The sequence below is a fragment of the Notolepis coatsorum genome (assembly GCF_963971535.1).
Source record: "Notolepis coatsorum genome assembly, chromosome: 5".
Classification (NCBI taxonomy): domain Eukaryota; kingdom Metazoa; phylum Chordata; class Actinopteri; order Aulopiformes; family Paralepididae; genus Notolepis; species Notolepis coatsorum.
The window spans coordinates 15,137,846-15,159,260 of NC_140169.1; positions in this window are offsets into that span (position 1 = coordinate 15,137,846).

Sequence of the window (21,415 nt, forward strand, 5' to 3'; positions counted from 1 at the left end):
CTGGCGATCTGTGGCTGCAGGTGTTTTGCTGTTGCTGGTAGGATAGACCGCAGCCTCCGACTCATCAGGAGCTGTGCCGGTGATTTCAGATTGTCCACCGGTGTGTTACGGTATTCCAGCAGGCTCATGTAGGGGTCTTTGTTCTCCGCTTTGGCTTTGTCCAGGATGCGTTTTGCCGTCTGAACAGTCTTCTCCGCGAGGCCGTTGCTACGTGGGAAGTGGGGACTTGCGGTGGTGTGTGTGACACCCCATGTCTGTGCGAATTTGCGGAACTCACCAGAGCTGTAGCACGGCCCATTGTCACTGATGACGGACTCGGGGATGCCGTGCCGAGCCATTGCTGCCTTTAGCTTCCTGATGACGGCTGATGAGGTGCAGCTGTGAAGCCTCTCCATCTCAAAGAACCTGGAGTAGTAGTCCACTGTGACAATAAAGTCTTGTGAGTTCCATTGGAATAGGTCTGTGCCTACCACATGCCACGGCCGCTCACTACAGTCTCGCTCGATTTGTTTCCCCATGCCAGGCCAGAACAGTCTGGCTCTGGATTTGTTTTTTTCTATGCCGAGGTGACCGGCGTGAATGCGCTTCATCATGTCCTCTCTGAGTTTTTGTGGAACAATGATTCTCTCGCTGTGGAATAACATGCCGTCTATCTCTAAGATTTCAGCTCTGTGGTTCCAGTACTCCTGGATGCTTTACGGGCATTTCTTTCTAGTGTCTGACCAGCCAGCGAGCGTGGCTCGTCTTAGCGCGGCAAGCTGTGGATCCTGTGCCGTTTCTCGTTTGATTTCCGCGAGTCTCGTGTCGCTCACAGGAATGTTGCTGAGGATTGTGTGAACCTGGGCCTCCATCCCTTCCTGCAGGGCACTGTCATGATATTCGATTGATTTGCGTGACAGTGTGTCGGCCACCGGTATCTCTTTTCCGGGGCGGTGAATGATGTGGATGTCATGTAGCGCTAGGATCATCTGTTGCAGTCGGGGTGGTGCTGCCGCTAGTGGTTTCTTCAGTATTGCCTCCAGAGGCTTGTGGTCCGATTCCACAATTACTCTTTGTCCATACATATATTCGTGGAACCGTTTACAGCCGAATACTACCGCATAGAGCTCTTTCTCTATCTGTGCGTAGTTTTCTTCTGTGCTGTTGAGTGACTTGGAGGCATAGTCGATTGGTTTGCCATTCTGGAGCATGACAGCCCCAAGGCCACTTTTAGATGCATCAACCTGGAGTCGCAGCTCTTTCTTTGGGTCAAAATATGTTAGTACTGGACCTGGGTGTTGTGTGATGAGGTATTTCATCTCCTGGAAGGCCTTGTCACAAAACAGTCACATCTAGAGACCTCAAAACCTACTCTAGCAAGGCCTTTAACCTTGAACTGGAGAGTCTGGACTGGTCAGATGAACTCAATGGTACACTGGTTGAAGAAACTTGGCTTGGCTTCAAAACCAAATTTTCATCAATACTAAACAAAATGGCCCCCCTAAGAACCACCAGGGTAAAAAATCGCGCTGAGCCATGGATGCACACTGAAATACTGACCGCTATGAAAGCCAGAGACAAAAAATGCTCTGAGTTTCGTAAAAGTCAGTCAAAGCTTACCAAAAGCACGAGCAGTGAACTCCAAGACCACGTGACTGAACTCAAACTAGAAAGAAACAGACTAAGAAATGACGTAAACTCCATGATCAAAACTGCAAAAAAAAATTTCATCAATGACAAAACCGAGGAAAACAAAAATAAACCACGTGAACTTTGGAAATTACTCAACAATCAACTAGGCTGCAGTAAAAAACTCAAAACCAGGTTCTCAAACATAAACATAAAGACGGACAACACGCTCATCACAGACAAGCTGGATGTAGCCAATTACTTAAACACTTTCTTCACAAACATAGCCACAACACTGGTAAACAAACTACCCTCCCACTCAGGGCAGTATGGGGTAGAACACATAGTAGCATACTACATGAACCTAGGCGTCCACAAAGACGACTTCAAACTGGAAATAGTAACTACAGATGAGGTACTCAAAAAACTGAGCGCCCTCCAACCAAACAAGGCCACTGGCCATGACAACATCCCCTCCAAATTCCTCAGAGACTCAGCAGCAGCCATCACCCCAGTCATCACACACATAATAAACCTCTCCATAAAACAGGGACACGTCCCCAAGGACTTCAAAATTGCGAGAGTAACACCCCTGCACAAAAAGGGCAGCAAATTAGACCCGGGTAACTACCGCCCTGTTTCTATCCTTACATCCATCTCGAAAGTCATGGAAAAAATAGTATACGAACAGATCGAAAAGTACCTCGCGGAAAAAAATCTAATCTACGAATTCCAATCTGGCTTCAGAACATCCCACTCCACTGACACATGCCTTCTCTACTTGAACGACCACATCAAACAAGAGGTGGACGCGGGCAAATACTGCGGCATGGTCATGCTGGACCTACAAAAGGCCTTCGACACTGTCAATCACACCATTCTGATTGACAAGCTAAAAGCAATTGGTTTTGATAGTTTATCAGTGAGCTGGATACAATCCTACCTGGAGGGGAGGGAACAGATGGTGGAAGTAAACGGTACCCTATCCCCCCCCCTCACAGTGAGCTGTGGTGTTCCACAAGGAAGCATACTAGGACCGCTACTATTCCTAATTTATGCAAATGACATGTCGTCAGCTTGTGACTGCAACTTGTTCCTGTTTGCGGACGACTCAGCCCTGCTGGTCTCTGACAAGAACAAGTTACAGGTTGAAAAAGCCCTCAGCTCGGAACTAGGCAAAATCTGCATATGGCTCGCCGACAACAAACTATCATTACACATGGGCAAAACAGAGTCCATTCTCTTCGGTTCAAATAACAAACTCAGCAAGACCGACGGCTTCTCGGTTACAGTGGGTGACAATATTATCACAAGGAAAGATGAAATTACCTACCTGGGTTCCATCCTAGAGGCTAATCTTTCCTGTGACAAAATGGCATCCAATGTAATAAAAAAAGTCAACCAACGAACGCGATTCTTGTACCGGATCTCCTCTCTGGTAAACAAGAATACCCTGAAGACTCTAGCAGGAGCACTCATTCAAGGGTACTACGACTATGCTTGCACCTCATGGTACCAAAGCACCTCAAAGGCACTAAAAAACAAATTACAAACATCTCAAAACAAGCTAGTCAGACTACTACTTGACCTGACTCCTAGAACCCACCTCACCCCTGCCCACTTTGACAACCTAGGATGGCTTAGAGTAGACGACAGAGTAGAGCAACTTGCAATGGGCCTGGTCTACAAGATACACTACGCGACCAAGGTACCCATGTACATGTCAAAATACTTCCCAAAGGTCAGTGAATACCACGATCACAACACCAGAGGGAGCTCCACAAATCATGTAAAACCCAGATTCGGCTCAAACAAGGGACTAAACACGTTTCGCAATTATGCCACATCAATGTGGAACGCCCTGCCTAAAGCTGTAAAGGAATGTGAATCACTACCCACCTTCAAAAACACTCTCAAAAAACACCTACGTGAGACTGCAATTCGAAACTGGCCCCTACAAATGTCCTAACCTAGTTGTACAGTAAATGACCAAGTAAGGCTTTGTCAACATTCCAATGTACAGTGTAAAATGTGTGTGTGTCCCCTACCCAACCCCCCCCCCCCCCCCCCACCTCCAATGTACAGCCCTCACCCAACCCACCCAACCCCACCCCACCAACCTCCTCCAATGTACAGTTTCTACGCCAAATGTATATACACTCCTTTTCTGGACACTTTTGTATCACAAACAGTACTGTATTTGCAAATCTGATATGTCATAAATGTATAGATGTAGCAGTACTGTCTATCTGTATGTCATGTATGTCATATATGTTATGATGAATTGAAAATGGGGGACCCTGGTGGAAACAAGACGAAAGTCTTTCTCTGGTCTGCATCCCCTTAACAATTGTATGTATTGAGATGTACTGTACTGTACCCATTCTGCAATCTGTTAATAAACTTTTCAATCAATCAATTGTCGTGGACTGTATCCCATATGAACTCACTGTCCTGTTTCAGAAGCTGTCTGAGAGGTGAGTTTATCTCTGATAGATGTGGAGCGAACCTGGCGAGGTAGTTGATCATCCCGAGGACGGTCTCCAGCTCTGCCTTGTTCTGTGGGGGTAGCATGTCCTTGACCGCCTTCACCTTGTTTGGGTCTGGTTTGATGCCATCACGTGAGAGTGTGTGCCCGAAGTAGCATACCTCCGACACGCATATCTTGCATTTGTCAGGGTTGAGTCTCACCCCTCTCTCCCTTGTGCGCTTCAGCGTCGCTCTGAGACGCTGGTCGTGTTCCTCCTTCGTTTTTCCAAACACCAGTATTTCGTCCACTATCGCCGTCATGCCCTCCAGTCCCTCATATGTTTCGTCCACGCGTCTCTGGAATTCGTCTTGGGCGGACACGATTGCAAATGGCAGTCTGAGGAATCGGTACCTGCCAAACACTGTGTTAAATGTGGTCAACATTGACGATTCAGTGCTCAGTTTTATGGCCCAGTAGCCTGACCTTGCGTCTAACACGCTAAAATACTGTGCTCCTGCGAGCTTTGTGGTCGCGTCTTCCAGAGTCGGGAGAGGGTAGTGTGGGCGTTGTATGGCTTTGTTGAGAGCTCTGGGGTCTAGACACACTCTGAGTTTCCTTGTCTTTGGCTTCTCAACAACAACAAGTGCGTTCACCCATTCTGTGGGTTCTGTTACCTTGCAGATGATGTTGTCTTTCTCCATACTGTCGAGCTTGTCCTTCAGTTTGTCTCGTAGGGCGATGGGGATTCTGCATGGCGGGCAGACTACCGGTGTTGCATCTGGTGCGACCCGGAAGGTGCACTCGCCTGGGAACTCTCCTATCCCCTGAAAAACATCTGCATACTCCTCCATTATGCTCTGTGACACACTGTTATTTTCCTCACTCACAGCCATCACTATCTTGACCAAGTTCAGGTCACGGCATGTTTTCATTGCCATGACTGGCGGGGCGTTTGTGTCGACTACATAAAAGTCCAGCATCATTGCATTGTCTCTGACTTTACATCTGAGTTGACATGTGCCTTTCACATTCAGCGCGCCTCCTCCATACTGAGTGAGTCTGTGCATGGCTGGTTTCAGTGTCACATTTTTGAACAGCGCCTGGAACATGTTGGTGGGAATGGTCTTGGCAGTGTCTATTTTGAATTAAAGGGGCTATGTACTGCTATTCCTAGCACTATTTGGGCAACTTTACACAATTCCTGTGAGTCTATGTAACACATCTGTAAGGTTTATTCCAAAAATAATCAGTTTTATATTTCTAATCAAGTACTCAAAACCAGCATTTTTCTGCCTCAAGATTTCAAGCTGTTATTGGCTTGGCTCCACCCATACTAGCAGAATGCTTTGAGTGACAGCCACCCACCAAATAGCTCCGCCCATCTCCCCGTCCTTCCTTGTATTTTTTGTATTTATTGGTTTAAAATACAGAGACAGTGCATATTAAGGAACATTTGACTGTAAATATGCCAGTTTAGCCAAGTTGGCTAATTTTCAACTGTAGTCTCTGGGGCAGGTGACATGAGCACAACAATAATTAAAACATAGTACAATAATTAAAACACAGTAGGAATCAGTATAGGTTACAATACACTAAAATACATACAAATAAATACATTAAAATGCAACCCCTCAGTTAAAAAACATAGTACAGTAATTAAAACACAGTAGGAATCAGTATAGGTTACAATACACTAAAATACATACAAATAAATACATTAAAATACAACCCCTCAGTTAAAATGGTCGCACACTTTGGTCGCACACTTGACCATCTCTCAACCATGATTTTAAGTTAGTTTTAAATGAGATGTAACTTTGATACTCCCTGAGCCGTGTTGGCAGACTGTTCCAGGTGTGGGCTGCTCTCACGGAAAAGGCTGTCTGACTAAAAGCAGACCTCCTGTTTGGGACTACACAGTCCCCTCTGACTACAGACCTGGTATATCTATCAGCAGATGCGTTCTGTTTTATGAAAGTACAGAGGGGGGGAGGAGCCAAGCCATGTAGGATTTTATAGGTAAGGCAGGCATCTTTGAATTTGACAAGATTGTCCCAGCTCAGTAGGTTCTGGTTTGCTATGCTATAACAATGGTGGTGGCTGTTTGTTTTCCTGTCCAGAACTTTCACGGCCTGATGGTAAACTACCTGTACAGATCGTAATGTTGTACAGGAGGCTTGTGTCCAGCTAGTCAGACAGTATGTTAAGTGTGACATAATAATGGCATTAAAATACAGTGCTGCTGCTTTTGTTGACAGAGAGTTTCTGATGTGACAGAAGTTTGATAAGTGAAACTTTGCATTGTTTACTACCGATTTAATTTGTTTTTTAAATGTAAGATTGGAGTCCATTTTTATCCCAAGGTATCTATATTCGGATACAACTGTCAACCTTTCTCCTCTGACATAGACATCAGGTGAGACAGTATTCATCAGCCTCTTTGTAAAAAACATGCAAACAGTCTTTTTGGTGTTTAAATGCAGACATGAGTTAGTCAACCATTCAGTGACCGATGTCAACACCGCTGTTAACTTGTTTGCAGCTTGCTGCTTGGTTTCTGCATGGACATAAATGACCGTATCATCTGCATACATCTGGATGTCAGACTTATTGCATACAGCTGGAAGATCATTAATGTATAAACTAAACAACAGCGGTCCCAATATAGATCCTTGGGGGACACCAAAACCACAGCTAAGGGCAGAGGATAGCTCACCATTTGCCCTTACTCTCTGAGTTCTACCTTCAAGATAAGACTTCATGTATGTGATGGTATTAGGGGAGAAGTTGTACCGAGAAAGCTTGGTGAGCAGGACACCATGATCCACAGTGTCGAAGGCTTTCTTTAGATCTAAAAATGCGGCTACAACAACTCCCCCCTTATCAAGCTTAGATTTAATACTCTCCAGGAGGAAGCAGATTGCAGTCTCTGTTGAGTGTTTTGCCCTAAAACCAAACTGCATGGGGTGCAGTCCAACAGAGCTGGTGCTAAGGTGACTTGTTAGTTGTTCTGCTATGTGTTTCTCTGCTATTTTCCAGGTGAACACTTTATACTACTAATACAATATGGCTGTACCGTATATTTGGGATCCAGAGAGCGACCCAACCTATGTTTCGGAAGAAGAAGTTGAGTTGCAATAGCGAGGCTTGCAAATCGTTTCCGAGTGGTAAGTTTATATTGTAACGTTAGTATAATGGCTTGCCGAAAAGAGCGAGTAACGTTAGTACTTACTTCTGACCAGCTTGCTTCGATAGCTTGCTATAAGTAACGTTACCTTGTTTACCTCTGACTAGTTGTGTTTGTATTGAGCAGTTTTTAATTATGACTAGCTTGCTTCAATAGTTTGCTATAACGTTACTTTATAAAGAGCAGCATACCGTTATATGCAACAGTTCTGTACGTGCGACCAGACCTTTGGTAGTACTGCACATTTGACCTAATGTCCCCCCGCAATTATAAAGAAAAGTTATTTGGGAACATGCATCCACTGTATGTCAATTGTAATAATGAATTGAAAATGGGGGACCCTGATGTAAACAAGACGAAAGTATTTTCCTGGTCTCCATCCTAGCATCCTATAGCAGTTGTGTTGGTATTGAGCAGTACTGTATTGTAATGACTAGCTTCAGTAGCTTGCTTCAATAGTTTGCTATAACGTTACTTTATAAAGAGCAGCATACCGTTATATGCAACAGTTCTGTACGTGCGACCATACCTTTGGTAGTACTGCACATTTGACCTAATGTCCCCCCGCAATTATAAAGAAAAGTTATTTGGGAACATGCATCCACTGTATGTCAATTGTAATAATGAATTGAAAATGGGGGACCCTGATGTAAACAAGACGAAAGTATTTCCCTGGTCTCCATCCTAGCATCCTATAGCAGTTGTGTTGGTATTGAGCAGTACTGTATTGTAGCCATTTTGATCATTGATAGATTGATTTCCTTCACCCTCAAATCAATCTACTAGGTGTACGTGTGGAAATTGTGAAAGGATGCCAACCGAGGCGGAGAATGTGTGCTGCATGGAGGTTCCTCAGGTACAGTAGTAATGTCACACAACCTTGCATCTTGGTAGCACTGAAAACCATGCATATGGCTAACTATTTAATTTTCTATATATAGGTCAGGAGGAGAATAAATCAGGAGCCTGAGGGACTTCTGTGCATGGTTGTTCATCCTGGATTGCAACCAGTCTGCTTCAACCCCTATACCAGGGATCGGCAATAGGCGGCCCGCGGGCCAACATTGGCCCGCCAGCAATAATTTCTGGCCCGTCAGATTATTTTGAGAATATGATATTTATTTGACGCGCGGGAAATATTCACTCGGGACGCCAGGGTGTCTTTTATTGTGAAGCTGTATCTATCTACCGGCAGTCATCAAAAGCATGTCTGTCACTATAGCCAATTGAAATGCTAGAAATGGCCAGGTGGACTGGGAGAACCAATGGAATAGTCCCACCGGGCCCCGTGTCTATTTCCCTAACGCACTTTCACTTCCGCGTTCGAGATGCGACTCGCGAGCGAGTCGAAGAAAACAAAACAAACATCTTTCGATAGCAACGGGGAAATATAACGCTTCTTTTAATAAACAGGAGCCATACTTAAAATACGGGTTTATCGCAACAGGTCGGTGATTCTTGCGTGCCGAGCCGACGTCCTCTCTGCATAATATGTGGCGACAACAACAACAACAACAACAACAACAACAACGAGGCAAGTTGGCAGATAAAGTAGCTGCATTCAACGCCAATCTGGAATTGGAGGGCGGCGAGTGGATATGACATGTTTCAAACATTAGCAGGGATTTTGGAGGACTTAACAACAAACAAGGAGGTATGGTGAGTCGTGTTTTCATGCATTCTGATCTGTTCATCACCCGCCGGCGCCGCGGTGATCTGCAACAGCTGAGAGCTGTTCATGAATGAATGGATGAGTGAGAACTTTGTTTGGCGGATTGCAGAGTGGGTGCAGTGCAGTGCGGCGCAGTGCACACGGTTGTTGGGGGGATGCAGACCAGAGAAAAACGTTTGTCTTTTTTCAATATCAGTATATTAAATTAGCCATTGTTTTTGATCCTGGCCCGCCAAGCAACGGCTTGGGGAAAATCTGGCCCGCGGCCAAACCTAATTGCCGACCCCTGCCCTATACTATCCAAATGGCAACCAATATCTACAAGGCAGATTTTGCCCGGATACCAGCCCGCGGAATCAATAAGTAAATAATATTTATTACAGATTTATATTCTTTTTTACAGGTGTTTCTCCATCTTGCATCTCTCAGACTATACTAATCTTTCTTGCAAACACGATCTAATCCTTATTGCACATCCCATATAATCAATGCTTGCTACTGTCCAATGACATGACATGACAAATGGTAATTTCACAGCGTTTGTTTATTTTTTTTATTTGTGCATAAATATAATACTTCCTTCTTTTTCTTTAGCCATTTCAGATATATCTCGTACCGGTGTTTTGTGGCCTGGTGTTGGGGGTTCTTAGGATGCAGAGTGAGGGTAGTAATCCCTTCCTGTGTAGTGCTAAGAATCCGCACCGAATTTCCGGATGCTGATGGTGTCTACACTGGCTTCAGGCCGGTACAAGTTTGAAGCGTGACACATATGCAGCAACCGCTTCTTCCATGGAAGGCCTGTCGAACTGTGCGCACAGATGTTCTGGGATGGGAATCTGCTCAACCACCTGGAGATATGGTTGGGGGTCACGAATGACGGAGTCAAACAGGAGCTCCATAAGCTGGTTCACATAGTCTGTAAATGAGAAATTGTTATTTGTTTTGTCATGTTAAAAAGGTTATTATTTATTCAATTTATTGTTATTGTTGTTAATGCTGTTCCACTGTAAGTGGAAATATTTTTCTATTTATATAGGTCATGTGTGTGCAATAATAAATGTTGATATTTTGACTTACTGACTGTGGGAGCTGTTTTCATTGGTTTTATAGTGTGTCCACCCTTTTTGGCCTTGGGGAAGCTCATTCTGTAAGCCGGGGCTCCCGAAGCGTCTGTAGCTTGCTGGCGGTTGGCGTTTTCATTGAAATGCATTACAGCTAGGTATAGTCTGAAAGGAAAATTTCGATAAGCAATATATTTGTAGTTGATCTGAGGTTATCTAATGCAACATAATGAGTGACTCGACACATCAGGAGTCCATAATTAGTCATTTGTACACAATATAAAATACCTGCAAAGCATTCCAATGTATGTAAAGACAACCTTCTTCGGGGCAAAATGTAAAATGACACTGTGATAGGACTCCAGTGAAGACGTTTGATGGTGTGGACTTAGTTTGGAGACATCTTTGATGAGCCTCGTGTTTAGCAGCACCTTCTCGAGCTGGTGGGCCGGTTTTGAGTCTAAAGTAAAAAAGAAATTGCATTCAGATATTTCATTAGAGTATATTACAGTAGATTAGAATTATTCAAGCAAGTATACATTTGTAAATCACACCAATCTAGAATGAGAACATAAATAAATATGTTGAGTATATAATCATGATGAAAGACAGACAGACATACCAGGTTTAACCCACTTGCTACTATCTCTCGACAAACGGTCAGCATGAAGACAACGTGGATAGAGTGGTTCTTCGTCGTGTTCATGTACATTCATCATGTGATTGAGACATGACTTCCACTTGGCCACCCTCTCAGCCGGCGTCTTTGATGTGGCAGCAGTCCAGTAGAGGTGGTTAGATATGTGTTGGCGCCATTTTTTTATCACCTTGCAGTCTTTATCTTGTGCCACCTTGTCCAGCTTCTTAGACAGGCCTTGAATTTGAATTAAGCAGAACATAACAGTCATCAATCTAAACAGAACAGGATAACAACATCCTAAGAGATTGAATGTGGGATGCCTTTCGACATAAGTGTCATACCAAAGGGCCACGTGCCACACATCGTAAAAGTGTTTGATGCCCAGATCTCTCAGGTACTTTTGAATCTGCGGGTGACGATCTGTGACAATACAGTCCAAGGTCACATCTCGGTCCTTCAGAAGAGCGAGGCTTCTCTTCAAGCCTTCTTTTTCCATTTGGTAACTCCCCCCTACCTCATTGCTCTGTTGAGGTACAAGCAAGGGAAGAGACACAGAGCAATGAAATAGCCTTTTCAAAATAGTCACCCGTGTTAAAAACACTACATCCCCCATCCCACAATTTCCATTTCCTAACCCCCGCCCACACACACAGCCAGACCACTACACACCTACAGCGATTCAAGAGCGAGAGCTTTGTGAGATGTGTTTGTTTGAGCACAATGAAGGGTGCGGTGTCTTCAGACTTGTTAATTACCTGAATTAGTTGGACGTCTATGACATGATTGGTGGCGAGTTCCATCACAGAGTAACTACCGTACTTAGCACTGTGGCCTGTTGAAAATAATAATAACAATTTCAATCAATGTAGTGCAATATTAAAAATGTATTCATAAAGTCGAAATCTGACATTGGGGAGCTGTTTTCTAACCTGGAGAGTCTGGCGCATGTCACCTCCGATTATGACCATCTCCTCCTGGCTTAATCTGGCGAGGGTAACCTCTTGCTCGGTATTCCACATACTCATAACAGCCGGTTCCAAGAACATCTTGGCGTGTTTCCGAAACGCTCTGTACTTGATTGTCGAGACGTGTAACGCATTGAGAACCTAAAAGAATAAATTAATAACGCTTTGTTTATATGCATGTGTGAATCACAAACTAAAACATAATGTATATCTTACTTGTCAATCAAATCAATCAAATCAAATACCTTCTCCATTTGGGTGAAAGATGAGCCAGTGAAATAAACAGCAGCCGACAGCTGGATATTTCCGGCTGGTGTGCTCCCTATGATTGGCTGACTGGCCCACTTTCGGCTATATTTACAACTCGGGCAGAGCTGGCGGACAGCCAAGAAGGTCCCTCGCGTAGTCTTCGTGATATGACATCCAGCATCGCACACCGGACACTGTTGGAATAATTCTAGTAGACTGTCTTCGTAAACGATGTATTTCTGGACCTCATAGATTGGTTTTGACGGTTCCCTGCTCGCTCAAGGGAGAAAAACACAAATAAATAACACGGCACAACTATACAGCTTTTCTATTTACCGGCCATGGAGATTTTTGTAACAACTTACGCTACAATCGAGGGCTCGCTCATCAATGAGTCAATGTTGAACGTGGAATCATGAGGCTCTGGAACGTCTATCGAGCTGTAGGTCACTTCATCGTCATCAGACTCCAGTCGTGGTCTTTTACTGGGTCTAAACGCCTTCACAGGTGTTGACGTGGAGGGTCCCTGTTGACTAGACCAGTAGCCAGTATAGACGGTGGGCCGAAGGTCTCTAGAGGCTTCCGTTAATTAAATGATTGATCTGGTTTTACAGAGTATATGTTATTGTAATATGAACTACATAATATACTATAATAACTAGGGCTGTCAGTTTATCGCGTTAATTAGATTAATTAATTACACAGCAAATTATCGCGTTATGAAAATTAACTCAAAATTAATTACAAACAATTTTTTTTTATTTTTTATTTTTTTTTATAATATTTTTTGTATCTTATTCATTCCATGATAATGTAGAATACACATTTACAGACTTTCTTTTAATATGGTCCATTTGCATGTTCTTGGTATCTGATTCTAGGGACATCTATGAATCTCAGGGAATGTATTCCCAGTGTCAGAAATACTAAGGGCTAGATCCACAAAGAATGGATTGCACGGTGCAAGTTGCACCCTTACTTACAATTCATTATGAATAGAAAATGGGGGACCCTGATGTAAACAAGACAAAAGTCTTTCTCTGGTCTGCATCCCCTTAACAATTGTATGTATTGAGCTGTACTGTACCCATTCTGCAATCTGTTAATAACATTTTCATTCAATCAATCAATCTGTGCGGTGATTGATTGAATGAAAATTTTATTTTGAGTCAATTTTAATTAACCAAATGAGAATATCAATACATATTTTTTTTATCTTTGACTGTGAATAACACCATGCTCAAATTGACCAGACCTGAAAAATCTAAGCAAATTAATAGATGGAAGATGATTAAACAGAAGGTTTTGTAGATACAGTACTGAATTCTGCCATCTGGACACATGCAATTGGAAATATGATAGAAAATAGAATTTCAGGCATAAAATGGTTATGCGATTAATTAGATTAATTAATTACAAATCCTGTAATTAATTACATTAATTTTTTTAATCGCCTGACAGCACTAATAATAACACATTTCCGTTTGTTGGCAACGGTTTTTGGGTCATATCTTTATGAAAATGAATGTGTTGATAAGATAAAAACTACCTACGTTTGTGAAAAGGGGCGTTGCGGCGGAACCAATCAAAACGCGTTACAACGTCAGGTGACTTGATTTCTCCCAATGACATTCTTCAAGCCCTGGAACCAGGAAGTAAATATTGCTACTCGTCTGTTGACAAGACTGGATAGCTCTGCATTCGGTAAGCACAGCATTATTCAAACGTGATAGGAAGTTATGAGTCATCAGCAGTTTATATGCAGTCCGTTTTGACGTCCGATTACACATTGGAAAATGTTGTAGCCAGCTCACAAAGACTAACGTTACGTTATCATTTTAACTTTCTCAGATAGCAATCTAACATTACGTTAGTGTAAATCAAACAACTCTAACCCAATACTAATAATAGTAACTTGTTTCACATTCTTGCTGTGTGTTACACTATGGTAATAGCGGTCTGTGTTGTTGCCTGTGACGTTAGAAATTTGACGTTGTCACAACCGTTACATATGTACAAAATATACTGTCTCATAAATATACTCTTCCAATATAACAATTAACAATAGTTTGATATTGGATGGTCCCTGTGCTGTTGTTTACTGTCTATCTGTATGTCATGTATGTAATATGTTATGATGAATTGAAAATAGGGGACCCTGATGTAAACAAGATGAAAGTCTTTCTCTGGTCTGTATCCCATTAACAATTGTGTGTATTGAGCTGTACTGTACTGTACCCATTCTGCAATCTGTTAATAACGTTTTCAATCAATCAATCAATCAACATTTATAACACAATAACAAGTGTGAAAATAACATGTTATTTATTTTAACAGTAACATGTATTACAAAAACATATTCCCTGTTGTCCCAAATTACTGCTCCTTAATGATGATGATTCTTTAGCTTTAAGTATTGTTCAGAGACGATTTTGGCTGGCAGGAAGTACTGCTGAAAAAAAAATTGGCGCTTTGATGGCAAGCTCCACATTCTCTGCCCTTTAATCACTGGAAACAGTTATTAGCTGATGTTGTAACAATGGAGCTTTCTACAGCTAGATTAAATGGTGCAAACTATCAAACAATAGATAGCTGGAACCAACAATGTGCATTGTATGCCTGTACCTGTGCCTATCTTCCAAAAAATAAATAAAATATATGAAAAAAAGAAGAAAAAAACTCCAGTGAAAACTTAGGATACAGTGTTCTGACAGTCCAAACACAGACATATGTCTGTACATGGTAGGTTGTTTGATTTGCATGTGCATCGCCCCTTCATGCATTGTGTTTTTTTGCAGGAGCAGTATACAAGTTCCAGGATTGCGACTGGGGCTGGAGGAAGTGACATCCAGTCAATCTCGAAGAAATCTCTGGACTGCTGATCACCACATGGGAACTGTATTGAGAGGCATGAGCACAGTGAAGCAATAGTCGGGTGTCTGCTTCCTCCTGTATTGAGAACAGTGTTTGTAGTGGTAACACCTCCACCCCTGTGCCATCATGGACTTCAACTGTGGCGGGTGGATTTACTGATCCCTCGAGAAAGTGCATTAACTTGGCTTTATCAGTTTTCACCATAGAGCCATCCATGTTCGCTATGGCTGCAGGGAAGGGTCCCAGACTGTAGACTAACATTTCCCCGATGTCAATCTTCCTGACTGTTCCCACCACTATAAGCCTGGCGAAGAGGTCTCGGTCTGCTTTCAGGGCCATCTCCTTGCCTCTCACCTTGGTAACACTTGATGTTGCTGTGTCCTTGAAGGTTTTGAGTTTCATCTTTTTTACAGGAGCATGCACAGGAAAATTCGCAGAGTAAAATTTACTCAAATTGAGTAAAATTTTACTCCCAAAAAGACAGTATTGGCTCCGAATCCAAATAGAGTCAAAATGACTCTTGTCACAGAGTTAAATCTTCAGAGTTATTTCTACTCCATTTAGTGTTAACATTTAACTCTACAAAATACCAATTTACTCCATTTAGCATAAAGTAAAAACAACTCTAACATCATTTCACTCAACACAGAGTTGTATTTACTCCGTAGAGTTGTGATCCCATCAATAGAGTTGTATTTGACTCTGTATAAGAGTAGTAATTGCCTCAATATAGAGTTATAATTCCCTCAATATGGAGTGTTATTTTAATCTATAGAGTTATTTTTCACTCAATATAGAGATATTTTAAGTTATATTTCACTCAATATAGAGTGGTATTTTAATCAATATAGAGTTATATTTCACTCAATAGAGTCATATTTCACTCAATATAGAGATATTTTAAGTTATATTTCACTCAATATAGAGATATTTAAAGTTATATTTCACTCAATATAGAGTGGTATTTTAATCAATATAGAGTTGTAATTCCCTCAATATGGAGTTGTAGTTCACTCAATATAGAATAGATTTCACTCAATATAGAATATCATATTTCACTCAATATAGAGTGGTATTTTAATAAATATAGAGTTGTAATTCCCTCAATATGGAGTTGTAGTTCACTCAATATAGAATAGATTTCACTCAATATAGAATATCATATTTCACTCAATATAGAATTAAATAATAATTTACTCTGGAATAATACATTTAAAATAAACGGGGGCAAAGCAGAAATCAGTATTTAACAATGCACTTTTATTTGCAACAGGCATATCCTTTGGGATGCAAACAGTTTTACAACAGCGTGTGAGAATCATGACTTCAAGGGGCGATCGATAGAAAAAAAGGTCATTAATAAAATAAGATTCATCAATAAGCTTGTGCAATCTTTGTCTTCAGTTGCCAAGAAATTTGGAATTCCTAGTACCTTGGACTTAAAGGTCTATGATGACTTAAAACACTGAAGTCGACAAGGAGGCGTTTCAGTTAAAGAAACCAGACATGGGTGTGTTGGAGATTTGTTCACCCCAAGTTGCTTATTAACATGGAGCCTAGCCTCATCCAAAATGTCACACAGGTACTGTATATGTTTGTACTTTGAAATTATCTTTGTTTCTATACGCCCAATGTAATGTAACATAGTAAAAAAAAAAAATCTAATCTAACCTAACCTAACCTAATCTAATGTGATCTTTTTTACATTACACTTGTCACAAACATTCCTCTCTTGCTAATCACACTTGGTATATGTCTACGTGATTGTTAGATTCAGTGAGCCCCTCTGCAAACAACTCCATTATATACAAAAATCACCATGACTTCAAGGCTTCATGGGGAGAGTAATCGATAGAAAAAAGGTCATAAATAAAAGACAATTACATTTTGGCCTCTGTAAAGTGACAGCAGCATCTGCACCCTTTTAAAAAGGGATAGCTCACCCAAAAAAAGAAATCTACCAATTACACACCCCATGAATCCTTGAATTCATGGAGATTTGTTTGTTTGTCGCATTCCTGAGCCAATAATTCAAGCCAGTCATCAAATTATTGGCTCAGGAATGCAACAAAAAGAAATCACCATGACTTCAATTAAGGCTTCATGGGGAGAGTAATCGATCAATTACATTTTGGCCTCTGTAAAGTGACAGCAGCATCTGTACACCCTTTTAAAAAAGGATAGCTCACCCAAAAAAAGAAATCTACCAATTACACACCCCATGAATCCTTGAATTCATGGAGATTTGTTTGTTTGTCGCATTCCTGAGCCAATAATTCAAGCCAGGCATCAAATTATTGGCTCAGGAATGCAACAAAAAGAAATCACCATGACTTCAATTAAGGCTTCATGGGGAGAGTAATCGATCAATTACATTTTGGCCTCTGTAAAGTGACAGCAGCATCTGTACACCCTTTTAAAAAGGGATAGCTCACCCAAAAAAAGAAATCTATCAATTACACACCCCATGAATCCTTGAATTCATGGAGATTTGTTTGTTTGTCGCATTCCTGAGCCAATAATTCAAGCCAGTCATCAAATTATTGGCTCAGGAATGCAACAAAAAGAAATCACCATGACTTCAATTAAGGCTTCATGGGGAGAGTAATCGATCAATTACATTTTGGCCTCTGTAAAGTGACAGCAGCATCTGTACACCCTTTTAAAAAAGGATAGCTCACCCAAAAAAAGAAATCTACCAATTACACACCCCATGAATCCTTGAATTCATGGAGATTTGTTTGTTTGTCGCATTCCTGAGCCAATAATTCAAGCCAGGCATCAAATTATTGGCTCAGGAATGCAACAAAAAGAAATCACCATGACTTCAATTAAGGCTTCATGGGGAGAGTAATCGATCAATTACATTTTGGCCTCTGTAAAGTGACAGCAGCATCTGTACACCCTTTTAAAAAGGGATAGCTCACCCAAAAAAAGAAATCTATCAATTACACACCACATGAATCCTTGAATTCATGGAGATTTGTTTGTCGCATTCCTGAGCCAATAATTCAAGCCAGTCATCAAATTATTGGCTCAGGAATGCAACAAAAAGAAATCACCATGACTTCAATTAAGGCTTCATGGGGAGAGTAATCGATAGAAAAAAGGTCATAAATAAAAGACAATTACATTTTGGCCTCTGTAAAGTGACAGCAGCATCTGCACCCTTTTAAAAAGGGATAGCTCACCCAAAAAAAGAAATCTACCAATTACACACCCCATGAATCCTTGAATTCATGGAGATTTGTTTGTTTGTCGCATTCCTGAGCCAATAATTCAAGCCAGTCATCAAATTATTGGCTCAGGAATGCAACAAAAAGAAATCACCATGACTTCAATTAAGGCTTCATTGGGAGAGTAATCGATCAATTACATTTTGGCCTCTGTAAAGTGACAGCAGCATCTGTACACCCTTTTAAAAAAGGATAGCTCACCCAAAAAAAGAAATCTACCAATTACACACCCCATGAATCCTTGAATTCATGGAGATTTGTTTGTTTGTCGCATTCCTGAGCCAATAATTCAAGCCAGACATCAAATTATTGGCTCAGGAATGCAACAAAAAGAAATCACCATGACTTCAATTAAGGCTTCATGGGGAGAGTAATTGATCAATTACATTTTGGCCTCTGTAAAGTGACAGCAGCATCTGTACACCCTTTTAAAAAGGGATAGCTCACCCAAAAAAAGAAATCTATCAATTACACACCACATGAATCCTTGAATTCATGGAGATTTGTTTGTCGCATTCCTGAGCCAATAATTCAAGCCAGTCATCAAATTATTGGCTCAGGAATGCAACAAAAAGAAATCACCATGACTTCAATTAAGGCTTCATGGGGAGAGTAATCGATAGAAAAAAGGTCATAAATAAAAGACAATTACATTTTGGCCTCTGTAAAGTGACAGCAGCATCTGCACCCTTTTAAAAAGGGATAGCTCACCCAAAAAAATAAATCTATCAATTACACACCCTGTAACTGAGGGGTACAATTCCCTGACTGTATTGAGAGTATGGTATTATTAAACCACTACTTAGTTATGTACTTTAATTACTGGCCATACAGTACATGATATATCTGGTGAACACCCACACAAGAATACGGCAATGACAAAGAAAGTTCTAGTTAGAGGTATTTATTATTATTAGAGCAGCAACGGTAGGTTACAGAATTGAGAATTATAATTGCGCTTGTAAGGCGAATAACACTTAAAGTAGGTCAAGAGCGTAAGTCCATGAGAATAGTAAGATGGGTATGACTGACACCACCTGTAGCATAGTAATTACATAAGGCACACTCGTAGTCAGCTGGAGACACTAGGGGGTTCCCTCCGGTTGTAAGCCGGCAGGGTAGAGGAATGTTCGGGAGCAAAGTCTGGGTTAACGCGGAATAAAGAGGCTCCAGCTACGGGAGTCAGTGCAGTACTCCCTTGATCCTTAGACAAAGCAACGGCTATAATCCAGTATGCTCGACAGCATAGATGAAAGCCAGCCAGCCTCTGGTCCTAGAGGCGGGCTCGAGGGTCACGGTACCAAAGCAATATAATCCAGCCAGAAAAGGCTCTGCATTCGCCGGTGTAGGTTCTCCTGTGCACTATACTTCACATTTAACTAGGTCGAACTTGACGTTACTTCACTAAACTCTGACACTTTTACTATTATATTCGCACATGTTCTAAGTGCTCTATTTAGACGCAAGGTTGCTCACTTCACTTGGTCGTTGACTCGTGGTGAAGGCTTTACTAGTAATGAACGAACGATACTTTGAACGAAGTGCTGCTGTTTCCACCTGCGCCGTATTTATACGTAAGGTGAATTATCTAGTGCCAACCTCAGTTCTGTCTCGTATTACTGCGCAAACCTGGACATGTTGAGACATGCCTTGGCGTTGCCTTTGAACTTGCCATTGGGGGTATGGTCGTTGGCGCCTAGGGGTCGCTGTCCAATAGGAGAACGAATATTATGGTCTGGTTTGTACCTAGGTAAAGGGATATTCCGTGTATATATACAAAGAATATACAAGGGATATCAAACGATATACAAATATTATACAAGGGATCTCAAGCAATAAATATATATATTCGGTTTAATCTGACCCTTTGTAACAGCCGCCTCCTAATTAGTCCGCACATAATTAGATAAGCAGAGACAGATTAACCATCTTGTCCACTACTCAATGTCCGTTGTGGGGAGTAGGGCAATTCACAAAGTCAGTGGGTCATGATTGTCATCAAGGGAGTCAGGGAGCCTTGGCAACTCTATCAGCCTCGCCACGGGTCGGGTGTAGGTCCGTCCCTGGACAATAACTTCTGCCGCTCTGACCTTTCCGTCGGCACAAGTGATCACTTTGCTTACGCGGCCGGCCGGCCACGCAGCTCGGGGTAGTGACTGGTCTATGATCACAACGATTGTGTCCACCTTTAAGTTGTCCCTGTCCTTGACCCGCTTCTGACGGGCTGGAAGGGATGGTAGGGAGCTTTGGAGGAAGCGGGCCTGAGACTGGTTGATCTGTGCTTGGATCTGTGTCTCCACATCCTCCGTCTGTTCCTCTTGTTTGGTCTGTACCCCGTCTGAGGAGGGGCCGGTTCCGGCCGCCCCATCAAGGAGTCGCTTGGGGTGCTGGGTTCGAGGTCAGCTACGTCTGGAGCGCAGCTGAGGGGGGTGGAGTTCGGAACTCCCTCTTGTGCCCACGGTTCTCTCACAGGCCTCTCGTCTAATGTCAATAGCCTCTCAACGGGCTATACGAGAGAGTGGCCGGTGTCGCTCACCTTTGTGTGCAGGCAGCGTGTAGACGTGGGTTTACTGTCAAGTCCGTAGAGGGGGCCCTGGAGCGTCCACCCCAGTCGGGTCTGAACCGCGACTGGGCATCCTTTGGGTCCGATGTGGGCCGCCTCAATTGGGAGAATGAGGTCCGCGTGGTCGGAGCCTATGAGCAGGGTCGGTGTGGCGCCGTCGATAAGCGGTATAGGTAGTCTGCGTAGGTGCACGTACTTCGCCATCAGCTGTGGGATGGGGTAGGTGTACTGTGACAGGCCTATGTCGTGGCTGGTGAAGACGTTAGTGATACTATACTGCTTCTCGGGCTGGTCCACCGCTGCTATCTTGAAGGAGACATTTTCACCCTTTATGGTCTTCTGGTCTCTTCTGATGGTACGGATTGTCATTGTTCCTTTTGCACCCCGCAGGCCCAACTGGGCTGCTGCGGAAGCGAGGAGGAGAGTCTTTTCAGACCCATCGTCTAGGACGGCGTAAGTGTCCAGGACCTTGTCCTCGTAGCTCAGGAGCACTCTGACCACTTTGATGAGCACTCTGGGGGTCCCGCTATGCTGGTCTATGTGGAGCACTCCTGTTGGTGGGTTGCCTTGGATCTTCTGGAGTGGTGCCGACTCGCGGTCGTCCGAGTAGCACCGTGACTCCCAGTGTCTGCTGTAGCAGTCGGTACACCAGGGGGCGGTCTGGTGGATCTTCGGTACTGGTGCCACCGCCTCGGCCTGATACATCACCGTGACGGGCCCACTTTGTTGTCCTGGCGGACGCTTGTTGATGTCATGCAGGACCTCCAAGTGGGCGCCGTCGCACTTGCTGCATTTCTTCTTTAAACGGCACTCAGCTGCCATATGGCTCCGCGCGCAGCGGAAGCAGCGGCGGTTGGCTTTGATCCACTGACTCACCTCGTCCGTGGTCA